The sequence below is a fragment of the Linepithema humile genome, chromosome 3, assembly GCF_040581485.1.
Source record: "Linepithema humile isolate Giens D197 chromosome 3, Lhum_UNIL_v1.0, whole genome shotgun sequence".
Lineage (NCBI taxonomy): Eukaryota > Metazoa > Arthropoda > Insecta > Hymenoptera > Formicidae > Linepithema > Linepithema humile.
The window spans coordinates 18,280,830-18,308,064 of NC_090130.1; the positions used below are offsets into that span (position 1 = coordinate 18,280,830).

Genomic DNA, 27,235 nt, shown 5'->3' on the forward strand with positions numbered 1-27,235 from the left:
TCCAGACGGATTATCCGGTATCCAGTCGCGAGAGTATACGTTTATCCTATATCCGGCTATCCGGTAAAATCACTATTCGGTGCATCCCTAATAGAAAGTGTACCAATTGGACTACAGTTAAAGATCTCTTAGAACAAAACTTATCATTCCTTACTTCTATTCTAGGAAATCCAAATTTAGATATACAGAGCGTACCGAAATTCCTCTTTTAAACCTCATAATGGGAAACAGTTCGTTTACTGCCTATTTGAGCAACAAAATAGGAGCAAATACAATACGATACATACATGTTTTTATACGAGGTCTGTCTCAAAGTATCCGACTTAGCTTCGCGCAATGGCGCCCAAGCGCCATTAGTGTAACGAGTGAAGCCTCACGAGCGTCCCTAGCCAGTTCTAAGGCCATGTGATCTTTAGTATACAAGCAGCATGCCTTTATTTGTACACCCCATTATCGTGTTCGTCACATTTTTCGATCTTTCGATCGCTGAAAATGACGGAGCGCGTTGAGCAACGAGCACATTCATCGCATTTAGTTCATGTTAGTTCAACAATATTTAACAAAACACCACATTGCACAGGTTCGTCAACGTTCATACAGCCCAGATATAGCTCTATGTGACTTTTGGCTCTTCCAAAAGTTGAAAATACCATTAAAAAGGTGAGCGGTTTGATGATGTTGACACCATACAAAAAAAAATGCGACGAATGCGCTTAAGGATATTCTGAAAGCTGGCTTTCAAGGTTGTTTTGAAAAGTGGAAATATCGTTGGAAGAGGCTTGTTGAGTCAAATGGGGACTACTTTGAAGGATGTTGCAACTCGTCTGTACGAGCCAAGGTCGGATACTTTCCGGACAGACCTCATATAAATGAAACCCATAAAAATCCTCCAGAATCCGTAAAACGTGTAAAAGTAGAGGTTGAAATTAGGAATAAAATTTCGACTCGGATTGTAAAACGTGAAAGCTAACATAAAAATTGTATCTATCCACCATTTGTCATTACGCGTGTGTCGAGCAAACCTTAGATTGTAGGACGATCCATGGTCGCGTGCGTGCGTGCGCGTGCAGCATGCGCACACTCCGGCACACGCACGCGATCGCTGAGAGAAGCAATGCCTATCGGCTGTGTTTATTTACCGCGGGGATGACGCGCCGCTGTCATTCGTCGGAACACGCGAGAGCGTCGCAAACTCGCTTTAACCCTTTCGCCATTTAAACTTTAATCTGTGTTTCGAGTAAATTGCTTTTCTGGATTAACATTCATCGCGGCAATGGGAGGGGTTAAAGTCGGCGCGAAGCGATGCGGAAGAGAGACGGGTTTACTGCAAAATTCATGGGAATGACAAAGGCGTGGATCTCTGCTTCCGCATCGCGAACGTGTCGCGTTTGCGACAAGCTTACTGGAGGAGGGAAATTTGATTGTCGTCTCAGACAAAGGAAGAAAGAAAAAAATCGTTTTTATGCGCCCTGTGCGATATGGCTTACATTTTTGATGAAGAGAAAAGGGTGGCTTTGGAGAGCCTTAAGTCGGGATCATCCGAGTCGTGCGTGTGCGACGAAACGCTACCGCGAGAACTGACCGACCACCATGAGAACACCAAATCTCTCGTGCGGCATCACGCGCTTATCAACGAATTTTCATGCCTTCGTCGTAGCGTTCTAATAAAACACTATAGAGAGGAAGAGAAAGAAAAAAAAGAGAGAGAGTGGGGGGAGGGGGAATTTAATAGAGCGATGGCGGATGCGACGCACGACTGACGGAACCCTGTCCCTTTTCTCGGCGATTGATTGCGATCGTTGCGACAGCAGCGAGGACGCCGTTCACTCGGCGTCAAAGCGTTGCGTGCGAGTAGGATGGAGGAGAGGCTGTTTAAAATCAAATCCTTATAATAGATCGTAAGGTACATACACAAACATAATACACATAAAAACACACATACATACATACAAACATATATACACACACACACACAGAGCAGATGGAGAACGTGGCACAACCATTACACGCGAATTATACGTGTTCTGTGATCGCATATATCTATATATATGTATAACACACATACACATAAAAAAATATATACGATTAACTCGGCGAGAGAGAAGAGAGTGAGAGGGAGAGAAGAGAAGAGGAGGAGGAAGAGAAAGACAGAGGAGAGCGAGAGAGACTGTGTGCATGGCGTTGCGCGTATAATATGCGTCCTTAACCGGAAGTTTGATGATTCTACGTGTAGCGTTTGTAATTATGGTGTCTCCTTATTATATAATTGTGTATGTGTGTGTGTGTGCGCGCGCGCGCGCGCGTGTGTGTAAGCGCGTTTGCGTTATGTGTACGTTTGTGTGCGTATACAAATCATTGATTTATTCAATGTGTGTCCGGCGACAAAATATCGGTACTTTGGAACACGACATTCGTTCTCCGACAATCCCGCGGTCTTAATTTGGCGAACTGTCGGCCACAAATCGACGCACAGTGAGCAAAAAGACACGCCAGAAATTGAAACTCGTGTAATTTCGGTGAGTTACGGCATTTCGAGTTTTGAGTAGGCACAGAAATATAAGTTTTATTTGATATGAATACCAAATTTAACACATATATATATATATTATATGTAAATACAGAATTTATATATAATATATATTTTATATATATACGCATAAAATATATAATTTTTAATATAACGCTATATCAAGTAGTCCTTTTTACAAAATAATAGACTTCCAAGCGAAATTTTAGAAATGTGCCGCTCGCATTATTTTACGAAAACTTTTCCTTTCATTTTTCAATTAATCCCACGCTTCCCTTTCTTGAATTAATCGTCCGGAAGAAATATCATCAAAATTAGATTCGCCTCTACAATGTCAAAACATAGGTTTGCCGAGATTACGCCGGTTCCGATCCTATTTATCTCTTTGCCTGTCAGAAGCAAAGCTGAATGACAGTTCTTATGACATCTCGCAGGCAGATTTATTCTGGCGTTGTAAAATCGCGTTCCAGAGTACAATGTATGCAGCCTATACGCACACATGTGTACGCGGATCGTTCGAACAATGCGGAACCAATGGATAGTAACAGCGAGTCCTTTCGACCAACAGAGTGACGCGTCTTTTTTTTTCCTTCAACAACATCTCTACATATCACTCCGGGAGTTTAAAATACAAAAAAAACGCGTCTTTTACGATCATCGCTTAGAGCTCGTCTCGCCAAAGCGGAATAGCCGAGTCGGCGGAACCAAAACTTTTTGGCGATCGAACTTTTTCTCACTTTATTTTGTGTATTGTGCCCTTGCCATTGTTCACGAGAGAACAGGATGGCGAGGAAAAAGCGATTTTGTGACCCGATGCGGCAAACGCTCGCAGTTTGTCGCGCTAACGACAGTATTTTCAATTTTTTTTCTCTCCCTTTTTTTTTTAATTATTTCGCTTCGAGCTCTACTTCTCTTTTTCTTTTTTCCATTTTTTTTTTTTTTATCTATGCATCTTTTTCTCTCTTCTCTTTTTCGTACTTTTGATATATCATCTGTCGAGTTATTAATAGAGAATCGTCGAAAGAAATGCAACATCGTGATCATTGAATTTTCAAAGATTATTTTCTAATTAGGATCACGACGCGAGACTTCACAGTTACAATCAGAGATATAAAAGAAACATTTTGAAATCACTCAAAGTTTATATATGAATATATAAATTAATTTAAATGAAACACAATCAGAAAAAGAATATTCTTCTATAACACAGATTTCGATATGTTTTAAATATTATCGCACATACGTATTTTATTTGATTTATCTTAAGATGTTTTACTTGATCGCGTTAGAATATTTGTAGAGAGAACAAAATTTTTCCTGCATTTATTTTATAAGTCACAATATCATCCGGCATTCATAATTATTTTATGCAATTCCGATCTTTTTTACTTCGCAATGGGTAAATGTATGTATTGATACAGGTTTCGATATGTGTTTTCAAAATTTGTAATCAATGAGAAAGATATCGTTTTCGCAAGAATCGATATCTTCGCCGAAAATTACATCAATATCGAGACCTACTTCAGCTTTTCATATTTTATAAAAGCAATGATACACATAAAACTAAATTTTATACAAAATTTTATTTATTTATCGTACTCCAAACGAGACGCGACGTGGATCTTGGGAAATAGAATTCAGTTTTTTTCTGCTTTTTCTAAATTTATTTCTCTTTTTTTTTCTTTTTCCTTCTTTTAAAATCTCTTTTTATTTCCTTCTCTTTGACTCTTTGTCTATCCTATATCTTGTCTGTTGAACAAGTCTGTTGTTTGTAAGCCTTGATTATATCTTTTCAGTTATTTTTTCACTTTCAACTTTGTTCGCGATAGCTGTGTACGCGGATTGATCTCATAATATAGTAATCGCGAGAAAGGGAAAATAAGCGAGAAGGAGAGACAAAAGGAGAAAGGAGGAATACGCGATCTGTAAACAGAAAGAGAGTTATCGTTGTAACGAAGGAACGTTTTTAACATCTTACTCCATATCTTTCGCGTCATTGACCTTTTTTTTTTTTATCTTAAATATGAGAACTTCGTCGAAGCTGCGTGCGAATGCTGCTGCGGCGAGTCACACATTTTGAGGCAAATCATAATTTTGCGATAATTCTAAGGAGAGAGGCACGGATAGAAGAATGAGATAGAGGGAGAGACAGAGAGAAAGAGAAAGAAATAGAACTGAAAAACCCCGAGATTTTAGCGCAGGAGCAATGAAATCGTGTGCAGCGTTCAAGTGAACGCTCTCCTGTAGACAAGAGTACAATCAGACACCGAGTGCTGATCTAATTTTTGCACAAAATTGCCGCGAGGTCCAAAGATACTTAAAAGGCCCACTCACACCTTTACGGTGCCTCTTAAACATCTGAAAGTTCAAAAAGTCTTTCAAATGCATTTTAAATGTTTGTATCAGGAGTACAAATTAGTTCGGTCCGTTTTTTTGTGTTCAAAAATGCATTTATTTCAAAACAAAATGAATGAACAGATGAATTAAAGTATTGTCCATCGCTGGCTACTACTTTTTCCCATCTCTCAACCAATTTTCGAATTCCATCTCGAAAAAATGACTCGTCTTTGGAGGCGATCCAAGTTTGGAGTCAATTTTCGATTTCTGCGAAAGAAGTGAACCGGTGACCTGCCAAATCGTGCTGCATCTTTTGGAACAACCAGTAATCAGAAGGAGCAATGTCCGGAGAATACGGCGGGTGCGGTAAAACATCCCATTTGAGCGTTTCCAAATATTTTTTTACGACTTTTGCGACATGAGGCCGAGCGTTGTCATGAAGAAGAATAACTTTATCATGTCTTTGCTCGTATTCCGGCCGTTTTTCTCGCAATGCACGGCTCAAACGAACCAATTGAAGCCGATACCGATCGCCCGTAATGGAATTGCCAGGTTTCAGCAGCTCATAGTAAACAACACCCTTTTGGTCCCACCAAATACAGAGCATGATCTTCGAACCATGAATGTTCGGCTTTGGTGTTGATGTTGAGGTCGATGGCAACGATTGACCGGGCTTAGCGTAGTATTTTTTCCTCTTGGGGTTGTCGTAGAATATCCACTTCTCATTTCCAGTCACAATCCGATGCAAAAAATCTTTTCTTTGTTGCCTTTGAATCAGCAGCTCGCAAGTGAAAAATCGCCTTTCAACGTCTCTCGGTTTGAGTTCATAAGGCACCCAATTTCCTAGTTTTTGTATTATTCCCATGGCTCTCAATCGTACAGAAACGGCTTGTTGAGTTACTCCCAATGATCCTGCAAGCTCCTCTTGCGTTTGACTCTGATCTTCTTCGAGTAATGCCTCTAATTCTTTGTCTTCGAATTTTTTTGGCTGTCCAGAGCGAGGCTTGTCTTCAACGCTGAAATCTCCATCCTTGAAACGTCGAAACCATTCCCTACATGATTTATCAGTTGGAGCAGTGTCACCATAAACTTCGACAAGCATTCGATGGGCTTCAGCTGCACTTTTCTTCCAATTAAAGCAGAAAATTAAAACCTCCCGCAAATGCTGCTTGGTTAGCACAAAATTCGACATTTCGAACACAGTAAAAATCAAGGTTTTTGTATGAAACTCAAAGCGATATAAACTGAATATTATTAGCAGATGTCTAACCTCTCTGAAACCGCCAAAATCTGCTGTCACTATGAACCATTCACAACAGCCAGAGCTATCTTTTGAAAAACGGACCGAACTAATTTGTACTCCTGATATTATCCGTGTAGATTAGAAAAGCACAAGGATTCCTCAGTCGCGTTCCATTGTCTGATTGTGCGTCTCGTTCTTGCCTCTGTTTCTCTCTGCTTCTTGAAAAAGCGAGGTAGGGCGTGTCGAAATTTTGAGTCGAGTTGACGCTTCGGTAAGGTATATAGTGAGAATCCTGGAGGTGGACGACCACAGAGAAAAAGAGAAAATTGATAGAGAGCGGAGCGAGAAGGTGCGCGTGCGGCGGAGAGAATTTTTAAGAAATAAAGAAAAAGGAAAATATATGTGTATATAGATATTGAATCAGCTGTAAACTCGTCGTCCAACCGTCTTGAGCGAATTCAAGCTCTCAACAGAAAAAAATAAGTGTGTGTGACAGAGCGAGAAAGAGTGTGTGAGAGAGAGAGAGAGAGAGAGAGAGAGAGAAAGAGAGAGAGAGAGAGGGAGAGAGAGAGGGGGAGAGAGAGAGAGAGAGAGAGAGAGAGAGAGAGAGAGAGAGAGAGAGAGAGAGAGAGAGAGAGAGAGAGAGAGAGAGAGAGAGAGAGAGAGAGAGAGAGAGAGAGAGAGAGAGAGAGAGAGAGAGAGAGAGAGAGAGAGAGAGAGAGAGAGAGAGAGAGAGAGAGAGAGAGAGAGAGAGAGAGAGAGAGAGAGAGAGAGAGAGAGAGAGAGAGAGAGAGAGAGAGAGAGAGAGAGAGAGAGAGAGAGAGAGAGAGAGAGAGAAAAGAAAAATGCACAGATTGTGCACAGCCGAGAGTCCACCTCCGAAAGTCACAAAAAGCATATTAAAATAGTACATGCCACCGTATCAGGAATGATTGTGTGATAATTACAAGTGATTTGACCAGGCCCCCCTAACGATTAAGCGGATTACTGTCGTTGAAGATATTCTTTAATCACGCATCGATATTTCGGAGACGACTGGCGTTTGAAAGCATTGATAAGAGAAGAAACTTTTTCTTGTGCTTGTTATTTAATCTCCGAAATAGTGATGTCGTGATTAAGAAATGTTCCTCGATATAACAAATCCATTGATTTCATCGACGAGGAAGAGATTGTGGGAACAATTTCGATCAGAAAAAATTTCTCTCTGGCGAAGCTCGCCGTAACATCTCGGTCATCTTGATTTGATTAAGCGTCGCGGTCGTAGCCTAATCTTATCATAGACCGACGCGAGTTCTCGCGACCCCTCGAGGTCCAGTTGAGAATTCCGTGAAATTTCAGTTCCCACTGTATGCGCGTTCTTAGCGATAAACGCAGGTTGTCGGTTTTGTCGTATATTGAACGCGAAGATTCGAGCGTATGTCGCTGTGCACGCGGCAAAGCTGGGGGGTCGTATGTGATGTGATTTCTTTTATATCATAACGAATAATGAACATTAAGAAATATTATAGTTTCATATAAGTGATATGTTATTTGTCATTTATTTTATCCCTTAATAAATGATGTTATATAAAAAAAAAACGCAATTCAGAGTAGTTCCTGCATTTTGTACCCTAAGACTCATCTGAAACGCTACTTTTCAGCGATATAAGAAGATTTAAGAGCTTGCAATTTATTCCTGTCGTTCTTTTTTTTAATTTTCTAATTTTAATTATTTCTAGCAATTTTAAACAAGACATATGAATTATTTCAGAATACTTTGAGAGTATTTTAATATAATTAAGATCAGCCCAAACAGAAAGGCGTGGAGCTGTGGATTTGTTTAATTACCGCGCTAAAATTTAATGATACTTACCGAGTAATATAAGCAAGTAATACAAGTCGATATCAAGGCAGACGTATTTTTTTACGAAGATTTTTTTTATGACACTAAACTGTGCAGACTATCATAAAAATTGATAATTATATTAAGTAGTTATGCATTTAATTTAAATATTACTTATAAAAATATAATTTAATTTTAAATATAAAAACCAAAATCTTTAAATAATTGTTATTTTATATTTAGTTAAATAATATATATATTGTATATACATATTTACAAAATATATTTTTTATTAGAATGTTTCTATTAGAATTTATTTAAAAATAGAATTAATATGACGTTATTTTCTTCTAATTTTCATTATTTTTTAAATTATAAATTTCCAATTAATAACTGATGTAGAGATTTAGAAGGAAAACAATGATGTCTGTTCTCTCATCTTACATTTATTCGCCGACTATCAGCATATTACAGCACACATTACATTACACCAAACATCTAAATTGTACTCGATTAGCACTAACAATTTCTCACTCGTCCACTTTTGCATAAAATACTCCCGATACGAACTTCATTGCTGACTTTTTTTGCGGCAATATTTACAGACTTTGCAAGTACACACCTTACATTTTAGGCAGCCTCGTAGACAGAGAACTCATTTAGGGCGTATACTCAAATATTGTTCTGTGCATGGAACGCTTTTGGATCTCGTGTGAGAGTAGTGTGAACGTGCTCGATGGCGAGGATATCGGTGATCGGCATCGTAGATTACATTAGATGGTTCAGTTCTCTGGATGTAGGACGGAAGGATTGTTCATCGTCTATCTGTAGGTTCAGCGTACTACTCTCTTAATTGAACTGATATCGTATCAGTTGAAGTAAAATTGGGTCTAGTGCCATAATCGCTATCTCGAAGCGATCGTTCCGCAAAAATTGAAAACTTGACATAAATAAGGACTGTAAAGATAAAATCTTCAGGGAAAATTATTTCACCAAATTTTTACAATTTTTAAAAAGAGGAATAGAGAATGAATAATTTTCACACACGTTTGTCTTGTACTCTATAAATTTTTTTAATAAATTGCACTTGCATTTATAGTGATATTAATTTCGATGAAAAAATGATTTTGGAAATAAATCAATTTACAGTCCATTTACGCAAAATATTCAATTTGGTGTTAAAACTTGTTGAGAAACAGCGTTAAGTGCTTTTAAAGTATTTAAGTCGCCGTTATAACATCGATCTTGCTCAAATCACGTCGAAGGAAATTTCCTTCGGCACGATCGGAAATTAATATATGTACATGGATTCGCTGCAATTTTTTAATTTAAGATTTTTTCAGTATCCTGGTGATGTTGGATCATGGTATCGCGACATATTTTAATAAAGCGGCATTCTACCTAAGAACAATTATAACTGTTTTGATTAATTGATGAATTTGATTGATTAATCGTACAAAATTTGCGGTCGAGAAAAATCATTTCAGAGCTGCCATTATATCGCTTTATCGACCAATGTCGCGTCGATTTCGCCGAGATTATCAAAAGTGCGAAAAAGCAGCGCATATGGATTTACAAATGTGTTTTAAGCTCTTTTCGCGCATATCGACGACAAAACGTTTTAACGTTTATTAATATTGTGCAAACTTTTCTAAGTGAATGGCGATGCATTCGACATTGTCTATCAACGAATCGATTATAACTGCTTTTCATGACGCGTGATACGCTTTGTACTTATTCTTGGGTTACAACTAATGTCATGATTTGCCTTGCTGGAAATATTCTTCTAATTGCCGTCATAATCGTGCGGCGGTGCGTGATGATGCATGTGGATGTGTGGAGGCAGTTCGACTACGGCCAGGCTGCTTCTCTGTAAAGTTTGAAACAATAATAATTAGCGTACTGCGGCATTATATCTTTCAAAAATTATAAAAATAAATAACCGATTGAAAAATCAAAAATTTTAACATAATATCATAATATCATCAGTATATTTTTGTCCTTCCTAATTATATAATGTTTTGAGATATAAATACCACTCTATTTAACATTAAATAATAATTAAATTAATATTTAATCATGTGAGTATTATCTTATTATTATACATAACTTAATTGAACTTTATTTAGCTTATTTAATTTATTTGACATATTTAATTTAATTCATAATAAACCATTTATTAATGTTTTTGAAACTTGTTGCCGGTTCTGTAACTCTATAATCGATAGGCCAGTATTTCAACAGCAATTACCGTAACTAATCGCATTAATCGCTAAAGCAGTGCGGCTAACGAAACGCTGTTAACAAAATTCAATGAAATTTTGTTAATCCTTTAATTGCTCGCCGATAAAATTTCTACTTCGTAATATTGAATTATACGCTAGGGAAGAATGAAGAGATAATAAATTTCGTGTCTGTCCTAACGGGAAATAAATCCACTCACCGAATACACTGTTAATTAAAGAACATTTGAATGTAATTATGAGTTTAATGAACATGGAAGTATGAAAGCTCGGTGAATATAAAATGTAACAGAATAACGATATGCCGGAGGGAGGGAAATTTCTCCGAGTGAAATTATGACGTAATGCGATGAAGTCGATTTCGGATAAATACAGCCGCAAGTTTTGTATGATAGAATTTACGCATTCGGAAAATTTTTATACATTTATTTTGAATAAATGGTTTACAGATCTAATATTAAAAATAAATGCATTTAATATTTAAGTAACAATATATCTATATTTTATATAACATTCTAAAGCATAAAAATGAATAAAATGCATTTTGACATTCCAAACTGTTTCTTTCTTTAAAGTATGAGATTTCAATGCATTACAATAAAGCTCTAGACTTACTAAATATTATAATATAAGATACTAAGGCATAAAAGTGAATCAAAATGTATATTATAACATTAAATATTATGCTCTAATTTATATATAAAAAACATATATGTATAAGTTTTCTATTCATTGAATAAAAAAGTAAATTATTTTTCTTATGTTTTATTAAAGAAGTTTGCAGAGAAAAGAGGCGATTTGATTGATTAAACTGACTTATATATAGAATGACTCGACTTGATTAACGAGCGAGAAGGGAACTTTTACCTGGGACCTCATCCCGTTTATGGGGGTAGCAGTGGGATTATCCGGCGGGTAGCCGATCACGTGCGTAGAGCATTTATCGCAGGTACGTCGTCGTCGAGACGATGCGTGGCAGCGTAAGGCACGGCATAATTCGCGTGCCATCTCCGAGCAGAGTGACTCTTGCTGTTGATTCGACTGTTGCTGCTGTTGATGCTGATGTTGATGCTGGCACTGTTGTTGCTGTTGCTGCTGCTGTTGTTGCACGGCCTGGGAAATTCCCTGCAGAGAGCCGGAGGTGGGCGTCGGAGGAATCGGAGGCCTTTGCTATATCGGCAACGCATAATAATATAATATTCGTATATATTGACGTTGTTATTGAAAAGAATAAAATTAGAAAAGAAAACACATTAAGATCTATCATGATGTATGTACATGATATTAAAGCAAGAAATGCACAAATATGATGTTATCTTTCATAAAATTTTTGAAATTATTGAACAATAAGTTATTAAAGAAACATGAAAAAAAAATAGAAAATAAGTAACAAGATGTTCATTGCCATCTAATTTGCTTTTACTAGATTTTACTTTAAATTGAGATCCAATTCTTAAAACGTTAAATTTGCCTCAAATTAATTTATTATTTTAAGAATCATGGTTTCATTGATTTTTTTCGAAATTTTCATTAAAAGGAGAATTAACTCGAAACTCTACTTTCTGTTAGTACTGAGACATCTTGTGTATTATATATGGCATACAAAAAAATTATTAGCAGCATTGATTTGCAGAGCATGTAATATAAAAATAATTATTATAAAGAAATTGTGAAGTTCTGCTGAAGCAGGCAAATTCGTAAAAAGTTTCTTCGTTGGCGGAACGGATCTTTGTTCGCAATCGGATTTGAGATACTTACAGTCAAGCGGCATGCTTCAATGGACGATGAGCTCATGCTGATACGACGAAATCCGTAGTATAGCAATGAAACAAAATTCAGAGAATGTCATGCAATGCTTATATCTATGATCATGCGTATCTTTAAATCGTGTCCGGCTAGCAAATCGATCATCTGCCTGAATAGATGTATTTTCGGAAATTAAAACACAATCTTTTCGCTTTCTCTTTCGCTACGATGTACAGAATAGTTGTCATGATTTTTAAGCCACCTGCGATAATTTAAGAAAATGTTACATAGAAAAGCTTCTTATTCTTTTCAATAAGAGTAGCTTGAAAGTTGAACTCAGAAAGTCGCGAATTTAAATTCCGATGCCGGCGAATGGAATCGTGCAATGTGAATGTACCGACGATTTATTGAAATATATTTCAGAGCTAGTTTTTGAGGTCGATGCACTCACCCGTTCTGCCGATGCATTTCTCCTTGAATTGTAGCAGAACTCGAAAATCGCTATGAGCACGGCAAACGCCAAACCGCAAAGTAAGACCACGAAGACTCCTCCTGAAAAGGAATAAAGCATACAAATTCTTAGGCAAACGCGTGAGATATATTTAATACCGGTGCAGAAATAAAAGTCCGTTAATTTATATTTATATAAATCGTAACTTGAACAATTGTGCAAAAATGAACGAGGCAAAATGCTGATTTAAAGATTTCGCAGTAAAGAATTTACAGCTGTAATCTAAATATTAATTTGTAACTGATAGAATTTTTAGGATTGATTAAAACGAGCTTTTTATACTCAAACCTTCCAATAGTCAACTGCAAAATGTCTCTAAAAAATGCGCAATTAAATTTGCAGTTATTGGAAAAGTTGGGCAAAGTTAATGGAATAATTGATCGAAGAGCGCGCGGTGCTTTTTGCAGAAAAATTTATGCCCAACGGGCATTTTTGCAAGAATAATAAGGTAATGACGATAATAAAAGATGCTCGCGACGATAACAAGGCGTCTTTAAGTTATGACTTTACGACGGAACTCATGGCGCGTATAATTTAGACCTTATGTACTATTCTGGGGGAGAAGCGCTCACCTATGTTGTCGACGCCTAGAGCGTTGGCTTTGCTCTCCTTTCCCTTTTCCGTCTTCATGCAAGTATCCCCGGGACTCTTCCACCATTTGTCATACAACATCTGAATTTCGCCCTACTCTTGCAATTCCAGAATTGCCAGAGATATTTTGTCCCTCCATGGCGAGCCTGCGGAATTTTTCGGGAGACGTGAACGCCATTGCGCGATAAACGTAGTGAGTAATTTATAAGATTTGTCTACTGGGAACTAAAATTACGCTATTCGCTTTATTCGTGTATTATTTAACATCAAATATAAACAAATTATTTTTAAAACTGTTTAAACACATGGTATAAATATTGAAAATAGCAGACCTTTTTCTCTTTATATCTGAAAATAAAAATAAATTGGCAAATAGCGAATTAGATTGAAAACTTTTTTGGAACAAGTTGTCGATTATAAACGGCTCGCTAAAAATAACAGGATTAAAAAAAAATATCAATATCGATTAATAGGCTTATAGATTGCAATATAAAAGATAGGGATAAAAATTTTCGGGATAAAAATAAATGCCGAATGATCGAAAACTGATCGCTTACTCACCCATGGGCGTGGCAATTCCATATCCCTTGGTGTCCAAAAGACCGCCGATTTGCGTGAGGTTGCAGTCTCTCTGGACGATATAATCCAGCATGGTCGATTCCATTAAAAAGGCGTAGTCGCCTTGAAGAACTCGCTGAATACCCTCCTCGTAAGTCGGAACAAATACCGAAGGCTTCTTGTTCTCCATGAAACGCCACATTTTCTTGTACGTTTCGATCAATCGTGAATCCTTAAGGTAGAATTTTAAATGTACAAACACAAATTGTGCATTCATTATAATATTTGTCATTGTAACATTATTGTAATATCGTGTGTTGTCACATAGATCGGCAAATATTATTTTATAATTAACTGCTAAAGAAAGTTTCTCTTTAAACTGGCGCGGAAGACGAAACGTGATAACTCTTCTCCCATCTTTATGCGAACAGAAGTGATTATCATAATAATTGCAAAATAATTACCTTTGTATCGATCGCGCAACTACATCGCGCTATAATTGCTCAATATCAACGGGCCATAAATTTGACACAAACTTGCGATAAAAGGAATATTAGTATACAATAGGGCCGATCTGCATACAAGCTGAACAAGCTATAACTCTTGCGCCACTTAAAAAATATACTTTTTTAACATTTTTTATTACAGAAAAGAAAGAGTTTCATTTTTTTGTAGCTTAGAATTATATCAGAAATAATCACATGGTTTTATGAATCCGATTAAAAATGCTGTTGTTAATAATATGTTGCATATTATAAAAATGCATATAAGAAATTATTATACTAATAAAACTAACAAGACGACTAGTGATTTATTGTAGTGATTTTCGAGATCTAAAATATTTTACGCAACCATTCATAAATTAAATTTTTATATAAATGGTATACAGAATAATACTATACACAAATGTATTAATTCTAGCCTCCATCAATTCAGAATAGATGATAAAACACATTAATCACCCTAAAGAAAATCATGGTGCTTCCACTATCGAGAGTTCCGTATGCGATATCGGTCTGACTGGCGAGATCTTCGGCGTTCTCTATCGGCGTGATCATTCTTTCCACTGTGAGGAAAGCTGCTAGATTTGCGGTGTACGACGAGATGATGATCAAAGTGAAGAACCACCATATGCCGCCCACGATACGTGTGCTCGTAGCCTGAAAGACAAATAATTGCTTTATCAAAAACATATTACAAAAAGTAATGCTTGATTTGATAAAAATTTATTATCGAATTATTCTACACTATACATTTATGTAATAATCTAATCACAAGTTTAAGTAATTTTTATACATTTTTACACGTGAATAACAAAACTTATGTTAAATACACTCAAAAAAATATTTTGCTGATGTAGTTAGATTTCTAGATATCGCAACAAGAATGTATCGCTATTTTTCGTATCTGTGAAAACATTGTTTGTCACATACAGAATTTATAGCAGTAATGTTCTAACAATAGCTTCTGAAAAATTTAGGTACCATTGCTAAATGTTATTCATTGCATGATCTAACACGTGATTGATCTTATATAGATAGGCGCTTTAGAGAAACTTTCTTTTTAAAGTTCACAAACAATACAGATATATATTCTGTTTCTGTCATCTAAACTGATTAAGTAATTACATATGCAATACATAACTTAACATAACTTTTGCCTTCACTCAATATATTTTATATTATTAAAAATGCCGACATTATTTTGCACACAGACAAATAACTGTCAAAGTGCGTTTTAATAACAATATTCAAACAGAAGAAAATATTAAAATATTAAAATAAAAAATAATTAAAATAATTAAAATAAAAAATATTAAAATATTAAATAATCTTTATTTTAATAGAAATATTTAAAATTAAAATAAAGCAAATTAAAGCACATTAAAAACTTTTATTATTGAGCAAATAAAAATAGAATAATGTAATACGAAATTTAAACCAATAAATCGGGACAATTTTATAAAGAAAGTCAACGATAATGCCATATCAAAAAACAAATAGTTAAATGCATTCACATAATAATTTTTATGCGATATCTATTGAGTCAATCATATCTATTTACTACTGCAATCAATATATCAATTATATTTAATGCAGTACAAATAATAAAAAAAATACGCGTTTTCTTGATATAGTTATATCAATTTCTCAGATATAGCCATAATTTGAAAATAATTATATTTAATATATATAAATAATATATTATATGTGCATTATTTCTTACAAAATATTCGTATAAAAGATACGCACTGTAACGTCTATTTTGCTGAGATGTTATTAATACACGTAGAAAATTTTATATAAAAAATTACTATGTACGTTAGTAGCCGCAAACCATGAAGAAATTATAAAAATTTTTATTATGTTTTTCACATGTGAAAAATAGTAAAAGTTTTTGGTTTGCAGCTTCGTGGTCCGCGGTTAATGTCGTACATAGTAATTTTTGATATAAAATTTCCTCCGTGTATACATACTCGGCATGAGATATAACGCGTGTTTTAATCATTGTTAGCTAGATTTGACCGACGTATCAATATTTACATTTAAATGGAAAGTAATTAAGCGTCTTCTTTCGTTCTCTACTCATCGACAGAAAGGTCCTTGTAGCAGTTCTTGTCAGTTCATCGTATTCAGTTACACGCGTCTAGTCACTTCAAACGGACATAATGTCTACATCACTAAAAATTGCAAATAGAAAACATGTGTGGGAATATTATGTAAAACTATCGGATTTTGAAGCACAGTGCAAGTTTTGCGAAAATAAATATACATATTTAAAAGACGCAAACTTAAAAACACATATGGCAATGTATCATATAAAAATTTGGAAATACGAAGAAGAGAAAACAATTATAAAAGGGCCATGGAAGAATTTCAAATATTTAAACAAATCACATTCACAATGCGTTATTTGTGATGTAAGTGTTCTGTCTACATTCGAATCTGTAGGAAATCACTTGAGCGCACATTCTGAAAAACAACGGGAGAATCATACATTTCGAAGTTGGCATTGGAAATATTCAACAAGCAGAGATGATTTTGTAGTGGAGTGTAATATTTGTAATAAGAATGTACCACTTAGTGTTTGCAATTATCTGGATATTCATATAAAAGTGAAACATTTGGACACATTGAATAATACGCAAGAAACACGTGACACAGCTGGTTCATCAGAACGCGTTTCATCACTTCAAACGGACGCAACGTCTAAGTCACTAACTATTGTAACTAAAATGCATGTGTGGAAATATTATGTAAAACTGCCGAATTTTAAAGTGCAGTGTAAGTTTTGTGAAAACAAATATAATTATATAAGCACTTCAAATTTCTCTTTACATATAGCAAAATGGCATAGAAAAATTTTTAAATACGAACAAGAGAGAAAACTAATAAAATTGCCATGGATGTATTTCAAGTATTTAAACAAATCATATTTACAGTGTATTATTTGTGACGCAAATCTTCTGTCTATATACAAATCTGTAGAAAATCATTTGAATTCACATTCTGAAAAACAAAAAAAAATCATATCCTTTGCAGTTGCTCATATAAATATTGTACAAAAAAAGATGATTTTGTGGTGGAGTGTAATATTTGTAATAAGAATGTACCTCTTTTTGTTCGTACTCAGCTGGACACTCATATAATAGCTGATTGAAGTTTGGAACGTTCCTGGAACGATTTTTTAAAAATGATTTGTCGCTCTTGTCCTTTGGCAGGGAGAAAGTTTTGAGACCCACAAACAAAGTACAAAAGAGACCGACCCGATACATGCGTCGGAAGACACCCTTATATCCAAAAAACAACCCCCAAAATCACTTAAACAATTCTAGCCAAGCTAAAAATGACTTGTCGCTCTTTTCCTTTTGCACAGAGAAAGTTCCGAGGCCCTCACACGACATGCAAAAAAGACCGATTTGATACATGCGTTGGAAGACACCCTTATACCCGAAAAACCACCCCCAAAATCACTTAAACTATTCTAGCCAAGCTAAAAATAACTTGTTGCTCTTTTCCTTCTGCATGGAGAAAGTTCCGAAGCCCTCACACGACATGCAAAAGAGACCGATTCGATACATGCGTCGGAAGACACCCTTATACTCAAAAAACCACCCCAGAGCGTCTAAAAAATCCTCGCCTAACAAAAAATAACTTGTCGCTCTTCTCCTATAGCATAGAGAAAGTTCTGAGGCCCTCACATAACATATAAAACAGACCGATCCGATACATGCGTCGGAAGACACTCTTATACCCGAAAAACCACCCCCAAAATTACTTAAACAATTCTAGCCAAGCTAAAAATGACTTGTCGCTCTTTTCCTTCTGCACAGAGAAAGTTCCGAGGCCCTCACACGACATGCAAAAAAGACCGATTCGATACATGTGTCGGAAGACACCCTTATACCAAAAAAACCACCCCCAAAATCACTTAAACAATTCTAGCCAAGCTAAAAATGACTTGTCGCTCTTTTCCTTTTGCATGGAGAAAGTTCCAAAGCCCTCACACAACATGCAAAAAAGACCGATTCGATACATGCGTCGGAAGACACCCTTATACCCGAAAAACCACCCCCAAAATCACTTAAACAATTCTAGCCAAGCTAAAAATGACTTGTCGCTCTTCTCCTTTTGCATAGAGGAAGTTCTAAGGCTCTCACATGACATGCAAAAGTGACTGAACCGATACATGCGTCGGAAGACATTCTTTTATCCAAAAAACCACCCCCAAAATCAATTAAACAATTCTCCTCAAGCTAAAAATGATTTGTCGCTTTTCTCCTTTTGCATAGGGGAAGTTCTGAAGCCCTCACACGACATGCAAAAGAGACCAAACCGATACATGCGTCGAAAGACACTCTTTTACCCGAAAAACCACCCCCAAAATCACTTAAACAATTCTAGCCATGTTAAAAATGATTTATCGCTTTTTTCCTTCTGCCCGGAAAAAGTTCCGAGGCCCTCACGCGACATGCAAAAGAGACCGATTTGATACATGCGTCGGAAACACCCTTACACTCAAAAAACCACTCCAGAGTCTAAAAAATTCTTGCTTAGCAAAAAATAACTTGTCGCTTAAAATGGTTTAAGTGATTTTGGGGGTGGTTTTTTGGGTATAAGGGTGTCTTTCGACGCATGTATCAAATCGGTCTTTTTTGCATGTCGTGTGAGGGCCTCGGAACTTTCTCCGTGCAGAAGGAAAAGAGCGACAAGTCATTTTTAGCTTGGCTAGAATTGTTTAAGTGATTTTGGGGGTGGTTTTTCGGGTATAAGGGTGTCTTCCGACGCATGTATCAAATTGGTTTTTTTTGCATGTCGTGTGAGGGCCTCGGAACTTTCTCTGTGCAGAAGGAAAAGAGCGACAAGTCATTTTTAGCTTGGCTAGAATTGTTTAAGTGATTTTGGGGGTGGTTTTTCGGGTATAAGGGTGTCTTTCGACGCATGTATCGGATTGGTCTCTTTTGTACTTTGTTTGTGGGTCTCAAAACTTCCTCCCTGCAAAAAGACAAGAGCGACAAATCATTTTTAAAAAATCGTTCCAGGAACGTTCCAAACTTCAACCAGCTCATATAAAAGTAAAACATTGGGACAAATTGAAAAATACGCGAAAAACAAATGACACAGTTGGTCCATCAGAATGCGTTTCATCACTTCAAACGGACACAACGTCTAAGTCACTAACTGTTGTAAATAAAAAGCATCTGTGGAAATATTATATAAAACTGCCGAATTTTGAAGCGCAATGCATGTTTTGTGAAAAAAAATATTATTATATAACCATTAAAAATTACCAAAATTATTTTATAAGACATCATAGAAAAATTTTTAAATACGAACAAGAAAAAAATCTAATAAAATTGCCATGGATGTATTACAAGTATTTAAACAAATTATATTCACAATGTATTATTTGTAATGCAAATGTTCGATCTACATCTGAATCTATAGAAAATCACTTGAGTTCGCATTCTGAAAAACAACAAAGGAATCATATCCTTCGCAGTTGGCCATATAAATATTTGACAAAAAGGGATGATTTTGTAGTGGAGTGTTATATTTGTTACAAGAATTTCGCTGTTGAAATTAATCGCGTGCTGATTTATCATATAAAAAGAAACTTTTGGACAAATTAAAAAATACAAATTGAAGAAACATGACACAGTTGGTTCGTTAGAACGCGTTTCATCACTTCAAACGGACTGTCTAACCATTGAAAGATTGTTATATATTGTTAACGAAATGTCCACCTTAGGTTTTACATATAAAAAAATGCATGTGAGAATTTTAAGTTTGGAACAAAAATACCAAAGTTTACGTGGATCATCAAAATATATTCTAAATATTTCAACTTATTACAATTGTGATGAAAACATTTTATCTGAAATTTAAAAGATCACTCGAATTCTACGGAACAGTTATATTTCAAAGTTGGCTATGGAAATACGATATCAAAAGTGACGGTTTTGAAGTAGAGTATAATATTTGTCACTAACACATATTCGTAGATATTAGAACTCAATTAAATAACTATATAAAAGATGCACATTATTTGGCAAGCTAACTAAATTGAATAAGAAAATGTCCGTAAATTTTATTGATACTATTGTTAATATTATTATAATAATAATTAATTTTAAATTACATTAATTATTATGTATAACTATTGTTCATATAGATTTATCGAGAAGTTGACAATGGGAAATGATGGAAACGGCGTCCAAGTAACATCACAACCAGCAACAATGGCAGTCTTAATTTTAACGATTTTAATTTATTAAAAGATATATACAAGAAAAGTGGTGTACTCGTAAATAGTTCTGACGTATAATTATTTGTTCTACGTTTATAAAATTATAAATATGATTATAAATCTACGTTTAATAGAAAACAAAGTTACATTTTTTAATTAACTATATTAACTATAATTGACTATAATCATAAATTTTATTATGTAGTATGTTTTACATTTATAAACTATATTCTCAATTTTATATTTAATTAAAACAATTTAATGAAATAATCATCGACTTCTCTGTAAAAACAAAAATATCGACAACTTACAGTATAATTTAGTTTCAAATATTTAAGTTTTATATAATTTTTTTATGTATTTTGACGCATGTTTAAAATTTTTTATATATTTTCATTATTTTTTGTACTCTATATAGTGCCAATTTCTTATTATAACTTTTGTAAGAGTCTCCGAATGTAATACATTAGTTGTCCGTGAAATATATCAGTTTAAATTCTAAAATTATGTTTGTTCAAGAAATGTTTATGTGATACGTGATGCTTCAACATAAATAAATCATCATATAAATTAAATTAATTCATCATAAAAAAGTGTCATTTTATTATTTAAAGGTATCATTTTTACATATGATTAATACGGTTTGCAGTAAATGCAGGTTGTTTTACTTTTTACTTTATTCATTATTTTATCGGAATGAGTCAATTTTTCTGTCAATGTTATTAACAAAAACACAAATAAAATCACAATCAAAATCTCATTCATCACAAACTGTCCAATCGGAATTTTCGAAATTATATAATATGTGCTGCTAAATGAATTTGTTATTGTTCCAATTTTTTTGAAATATTAAATAATAGTAAAAATTTTAGTCTTTTTATTATTGATACTATTAAACAGCAATGTCTTATGGTTAAGCTGCAGCTTGTAATAACATTTTCAAATTACATTAACGTTTTTTTTCTCATCACGTTGGAGATCCGCTACTTTTTAACGAAATTATTGCGTATATTATAACATGTAAATAAAAGCGGAATAGATAAACTTGTTAATGAAATTAATTCCAGTGTTAATCAATATCTTATCATAAAAAAGGCATAAAAGATTTTCATTGTTGCCTTTTTTTCTGTGATACTAATCTCTTTGCTTAAACATTAATGTTTAAATATCATTTAAACGGCTTGCGGTTACTGTTTTATGTTTTATAAAAAATATTCAAAATGTCTTGATAGATACATTTCCGAATTCTTTGTTTAAATCATTTATGAAGTCAAAGACGTTACTCTATTGGTTTAATATAAATGCTCACTAGAAATTCAATCTGATTATTTATTTTCCAATTATTCTAAACTATACATTTATGTAATAACCTAATCACAAGTTTACGTAATTTTAATATATTTTTACACGTGAATAACGGGACTTGTGTTAAATAGTACTACAAACTGCGACAATGATGATATAATAATATATAAATAATGGTGATAAAACATTATTTTTATTAAACACAAAATAAATTCTTTGTAACTAAAAAAATGAATTGCGTGTATAGTGCGCGCTAGTGAATCCAGTTTAATAAAATTACTTAGTTTATTTCTCTGTCATGAAACTTATCATAAATTTTCTTCAGCCTTCACTCAATATATTTTGTATTATTAAAAAATGCCAAAATTATTTTGCACACAGACGAATAACTGTCAAAGTGCGTTTTAATAAAAATATTCAAATAAAGTAAAATATTAAAATATTAAATAATACTCATTTTAATACGAGTATTTAAGATTAAATTAAAGCACATTTAAAACTGTTATCATTGTACAAAGAATAAAATGATATAATACGAAATTTAAACCAATAAATCGAGACATTTTTATAAAAACAGTCGACAATAATGCCATATCAGAAAATAAATCTGGTAATTAAATGCATACACATAATAATTTTTATGCGATATCTATTGAGTCAACATATCTATTTACTTCTGCAATTAATATATCAATTGCATTTAATGCAGTAGAAATAATAAAAAAAATATGTGTTTTCTTGATATAGTCATATCAATTACTTTGCCATAATTTGAAAGTAATTTTATTTAATATATATAGATAATACATTATATGTGCATTATTTCGTACAAAATATTCGTATAAAAGATACGCGCTGTAACGTTTATTTCACTGAGATGTTATTACTACACATACTGGGCATAAGATGTTACCGCGTGTTTCAATCATTGTTAGCTAGATTTGACCGACGTAACAATATTTACATTCAAGTGGAAAATAATTAAGCGTCTTCTTTCGTTCTCTACTCATCGATAGAAAGGTCCTTGTAGCAGTTCTTGTCAGTTCATCGTATTCAGTTACACGCGTCTAGTCACTTCAAACGGACATAATGTCTACATCACTAAAAATTGCAAATAAAAAGCATGTGTGGGAATATTATGTGAAACTATCGGATTTTGAAGCACAGTGCAAGTTTTGCGAAAATAAATATACATATTTAAAAGACGCAAACTTAAAAACACATATGGCAATGTATCATATAAAAATTTGGAAATACGAAGAAGAGAAAACAATTATAAAAGGGCCATGGAAGTATTTCAAATATTTAAACAAATCACATTCACAATGCGTTATTTGTGATGCAAGTGTTCTGTCTACATTCGAATCTGTAGGAAATCACTTGAGCGCACATTCTGAAAAACAACGGGAGAATCATACATTTCGAAGTTGGCATTGGAAATATTCAACAAGCAGAGATGATTTTGTAGTGGAGTGTAATATTTGTAATAAGAATGTACCACTTAGTGTTTGCAATTATCTGGATATTCATATAAAAGTGAAACATTTGGACACATTGAATAATACGCAAGAAACACGTGACACAGCTGGTTCATCAGAACGCGTTTCATCACTTCAAACGGACGCAACGTCTAAGTCACTAACTATTGTAACTAAAATGCATGTGTGGAAATATTATGTAAAACTGCCGAATTTTAAAGTGCAGTGTAAGTTTTGTGAAAACAAATATAATTATATACGCACTTCAAATTTCTCTTCACATATAGCAAAATGGCATAGAAAAATTTTTAAATACGAACAAGAGAGAAAACTAATAAAATTGCCATGGATGTATTTCAAGTATTTAAACAAATCATATTCACAGTGTATTATTTGTGACGCAAATGTTCTGTCTATATCCAAATCTGTAGAAAATCATTTGAATTCACATTCTGAAAAACAAAAAAAAAATCATATCCTTTGCAGTTGCTCATATAAATATTGTACAAAAAAAGATGATTTTGTGGTAGAGTGTAATATTTGTAATAAGAATGTACCTCTTTGTGTTCGTACTCAGCTGGACACTCATATAAAAGTAAAACATTGGGACAAATTGAAAAATACGCAAAAAACAAATGACACAGTTGGTCCATCAGAATGCGTTTCATCACTTCAAACGGACACAACGTCTAAGTCACTAACTGTTGTAAATAAAAAGCATCTGTGGAAATATTATATAAAACTGCCGAATTTTGAAGCGCAATGCATGTTTTGTGAAAAAAAATATTATTATATAACCTTTAAAAATTACCAAAATCATTTTATAAAACATCATAGAAAAATTTGGAAATACGAACAAGAGAAAAAACTAATAAAATTGCCATGGATGTATTTCAAGTATTTAAACAAATTATATTCACAATGTATTATCTGTAATGCAAATGTTCGATCTACATCTGAATCTATAGAAAATCACTTAAGTTCGCATTCTGAAAAACAACAAAGGAATCATATCCTTCGCAGTTGGCCATATAAATATTTGACAAAAAGAGATGATTTTGTAGTGGAGTGTAATATTTGTTACAAGAATTTCGCTGTTGGAATTAATTGCGTGCTGATTTCTCATATAACAAGAACACATTCGGAAAAATTAAAAAATACAAATTGAAGAAACACATGACACAGTTGGTTCGTCAGAACGCGTTTCATCACTTCAAACGGACTGTCTATACCATTGAAAGATTGTTATATAGTGTTAACGAAATGTCCACCTTAGGTTTTACATATAAAAAAATGCATGTGAGAATTTTAAGTTTGGAACAAAAATACCAAAGTTTACGTGGATCATCAAAATATATTCTAAATATTTCAACTTATTACAATTGTGATGAAAACATTTTATCTGAAATTTAAAAGATCACTCGAATTCTACGGAACAGTTATATTTCAAAGTTGGCTATGGATATACGATACCAAAAGTGACTGTTTTGAAGTAGAGTATAATATTTGTCACTAACACATATTCGTAGATATTAGAACTCAATTAAATAACTATATAAAAGATGCACATTATTTGGCAAGCTAACTAAATTGAATAAGAAAATGTCCGTAAATTTTATTGATACTATTGTTAATATTATAATAATAATAATTAATTTTAAATTACATTAATTATTATGTATAACTATTGTTCATATAGATTTATCGAGAAGTTGACAATGGGAAATGATGGAAACGGCGTCCAAGTAACATCACAACCAGCAACAATGGCAGTCTTAATTTTAACGATTTTAATTTATTAAAAGATATATACAAGAAAAGTAGAGTACTCGTATATTGTTCTGACGTACAAATAATTGTTTTATGTTTATAAAATTATGAATATGATTATAAATCTACGTTTTCTAAAAAACAAAGTTACATTTTTTAATTTATTAACTATAATTTTAAATTTTATTATGTACTATGTTTTAAATTTATAAACTATATTCTTAACTTTATTTATTGAAACGATTTAATGAAATAACCATCGACTTCTCTGCAAAAACAAAAATATCAATTTACAGTATAATTTAGTTTCAAATATTTATGTTTTATATAATTTTTTTATGTATTTTGACGCATGTTTAAAATTTTTTATATATTTTCATTATTTTTTGTAATCTATATAGTGCCAATTTCTTATTATAATTTTTGTAAAAGTCTCCGAATGTAATATATTAATTGTCGGTGAAATATATCAGTTTAAATTCTAAAATTATGTTTGTTCAAGAAATGTTTATGTGATACATGATGCTTCATCATAAATAAATCATCGTATAAATCAAATAAATTCATCATAAGAGAGCGTCATTTTATTAATTATAGATATCATTTTTACATATGATTCATACGGTTTGCAGTAAATGCAGGTTGTTTTACTTTTTATTTCATTCATTTTTTTATCGGAATGCGTCAATTTTTCTGTCATTGTTATTCACAAAAACACGAATAGAATCACAATCAAAAACTCATTGATCGAACACTTTCCAATCGAAATTTTCGAAGTTATATAATAGATGCTGCTGAATTAATTTATTACCTTTGTCCCAATTTTTTTGAAATATTATATAATAGTAAAAATTTGCGATTGAGATGCAGCTCGTAATAACATTTCAAAACTACATTAACGTTAATTTCCCATCACGTTGGAGATCCGCTACTTTCTCACGTATTTTCTATATATTCCAGCCGTTTCAGGAATTATCGTGTTTCACTTCGGTGAATGGAATTCTGAATGTTTGAAAACTAATTCAAAAGCTGAAGTCTGCAAATGAAAACTGGAAATTTCTCTGATAGAAACGTCCGTGTTCTTCGCTAAGAAGATTGCAAAGCGGAAGATTCTGAAGATGTCAAGTAGATAATCGCTCCGAGTAGAGGCAATATGCGTAATAGCATCGGTATTAGGATGATAATAGTTTAGGCCAAAAAATTACTAAATAATTATCGTCGGAAATATTCACAATGTCACGAAAATTGTAATCAAGCAGCATTATCATTTTGTGATTGTGATTGTTTCATTCATTAGCATGAAACGTGACAATGTACTTTACATTATACGAGTGCACTATTATGAGAGTTATTACTAGAATTATTGCGTATATTATTACATGTAGATAAAAGCGGAATAGATAAGCTTGTCGATGAAATTAATTGCTGCGTTTATCAATATAATATAATGATTTTATTACTTTCATCTATTTGGAATGCTAAAAGGAAACCACAATTTTGTACTTTACCTCGTATGTGTGTTATGTTACTAATGAATACGAGTATGTATTCAAGCGTAAAGTTATCGAATGGAAAAACATACCTTGGGATTTAAATCGCTGCCCTGCTGCATGAGAGTTCCGATGGTGAACCAGAAACTGTTCGATAAGGAAAACTGGTTCTCGACGACTTCCGGTCCGGCGTGGCATGGATGCGGATTGTTCCACTCGTAGGGGCTGAATCGTGCCACGACGAACATCGTCACTGACACCAAGACGTACGCCGCCAGCACGTACAGCCAGATCTCGATCGCCAATGGATTCATGAAAGAGAAGAGTCGCGCCTGATGACTGGTTGGTACCTGCGAAAAATTTGATTATACTTTTCATTGGAAAATTAATATCTAAATGAGAAAATCATAAAACTTATCGTTGGAAATGTTTATACTTCTTTGAATAATTTTATTTTATTATTATATGCATAAAGTAATTTATTATTATGGTTTAATTGAATTAGTAAGATACATATACATATATTATTCACGTGTACTAATGACGATCAAAGAAATTTTGTATGAGTAATTGAGTTGTTAATTAACTATCTCAATTAGCATCCAGCGCATGACAATAATAAAATCAATTACCGTCTTTAAAATAATAATCACAGAATTTACTTTACTTGCATTGATTGCAAGTAAAGTAAATTGCAATTATTATTTTCTCAATTATACTTTCGCTGAAATTTTCGCAATTAAATATGTTTAACGCAATGTAAAAAACGCAAGTAACAAAAAATACAATGCATGTAGTTCGACAATGTGCCACCGACAGGTTTTGTGTGGACGACATTAGCTAATGCAAAATTTAAAACTCACT

General features: G+C 33.6%; 1 pseudogene; it reads right to left on the reverse strand.

Annotated features, from left to right (window-relative positions):
- Positions 1-8,355: 8,355 nt before the first annotated feature.
- Positions 8,356-27,235, reverse strand: part of LOC105669193 (glutamate receptor ionotropic, kainate 2-like) — a 51,087-nt pseudogene continuing 32,207 nt past the window's right edge.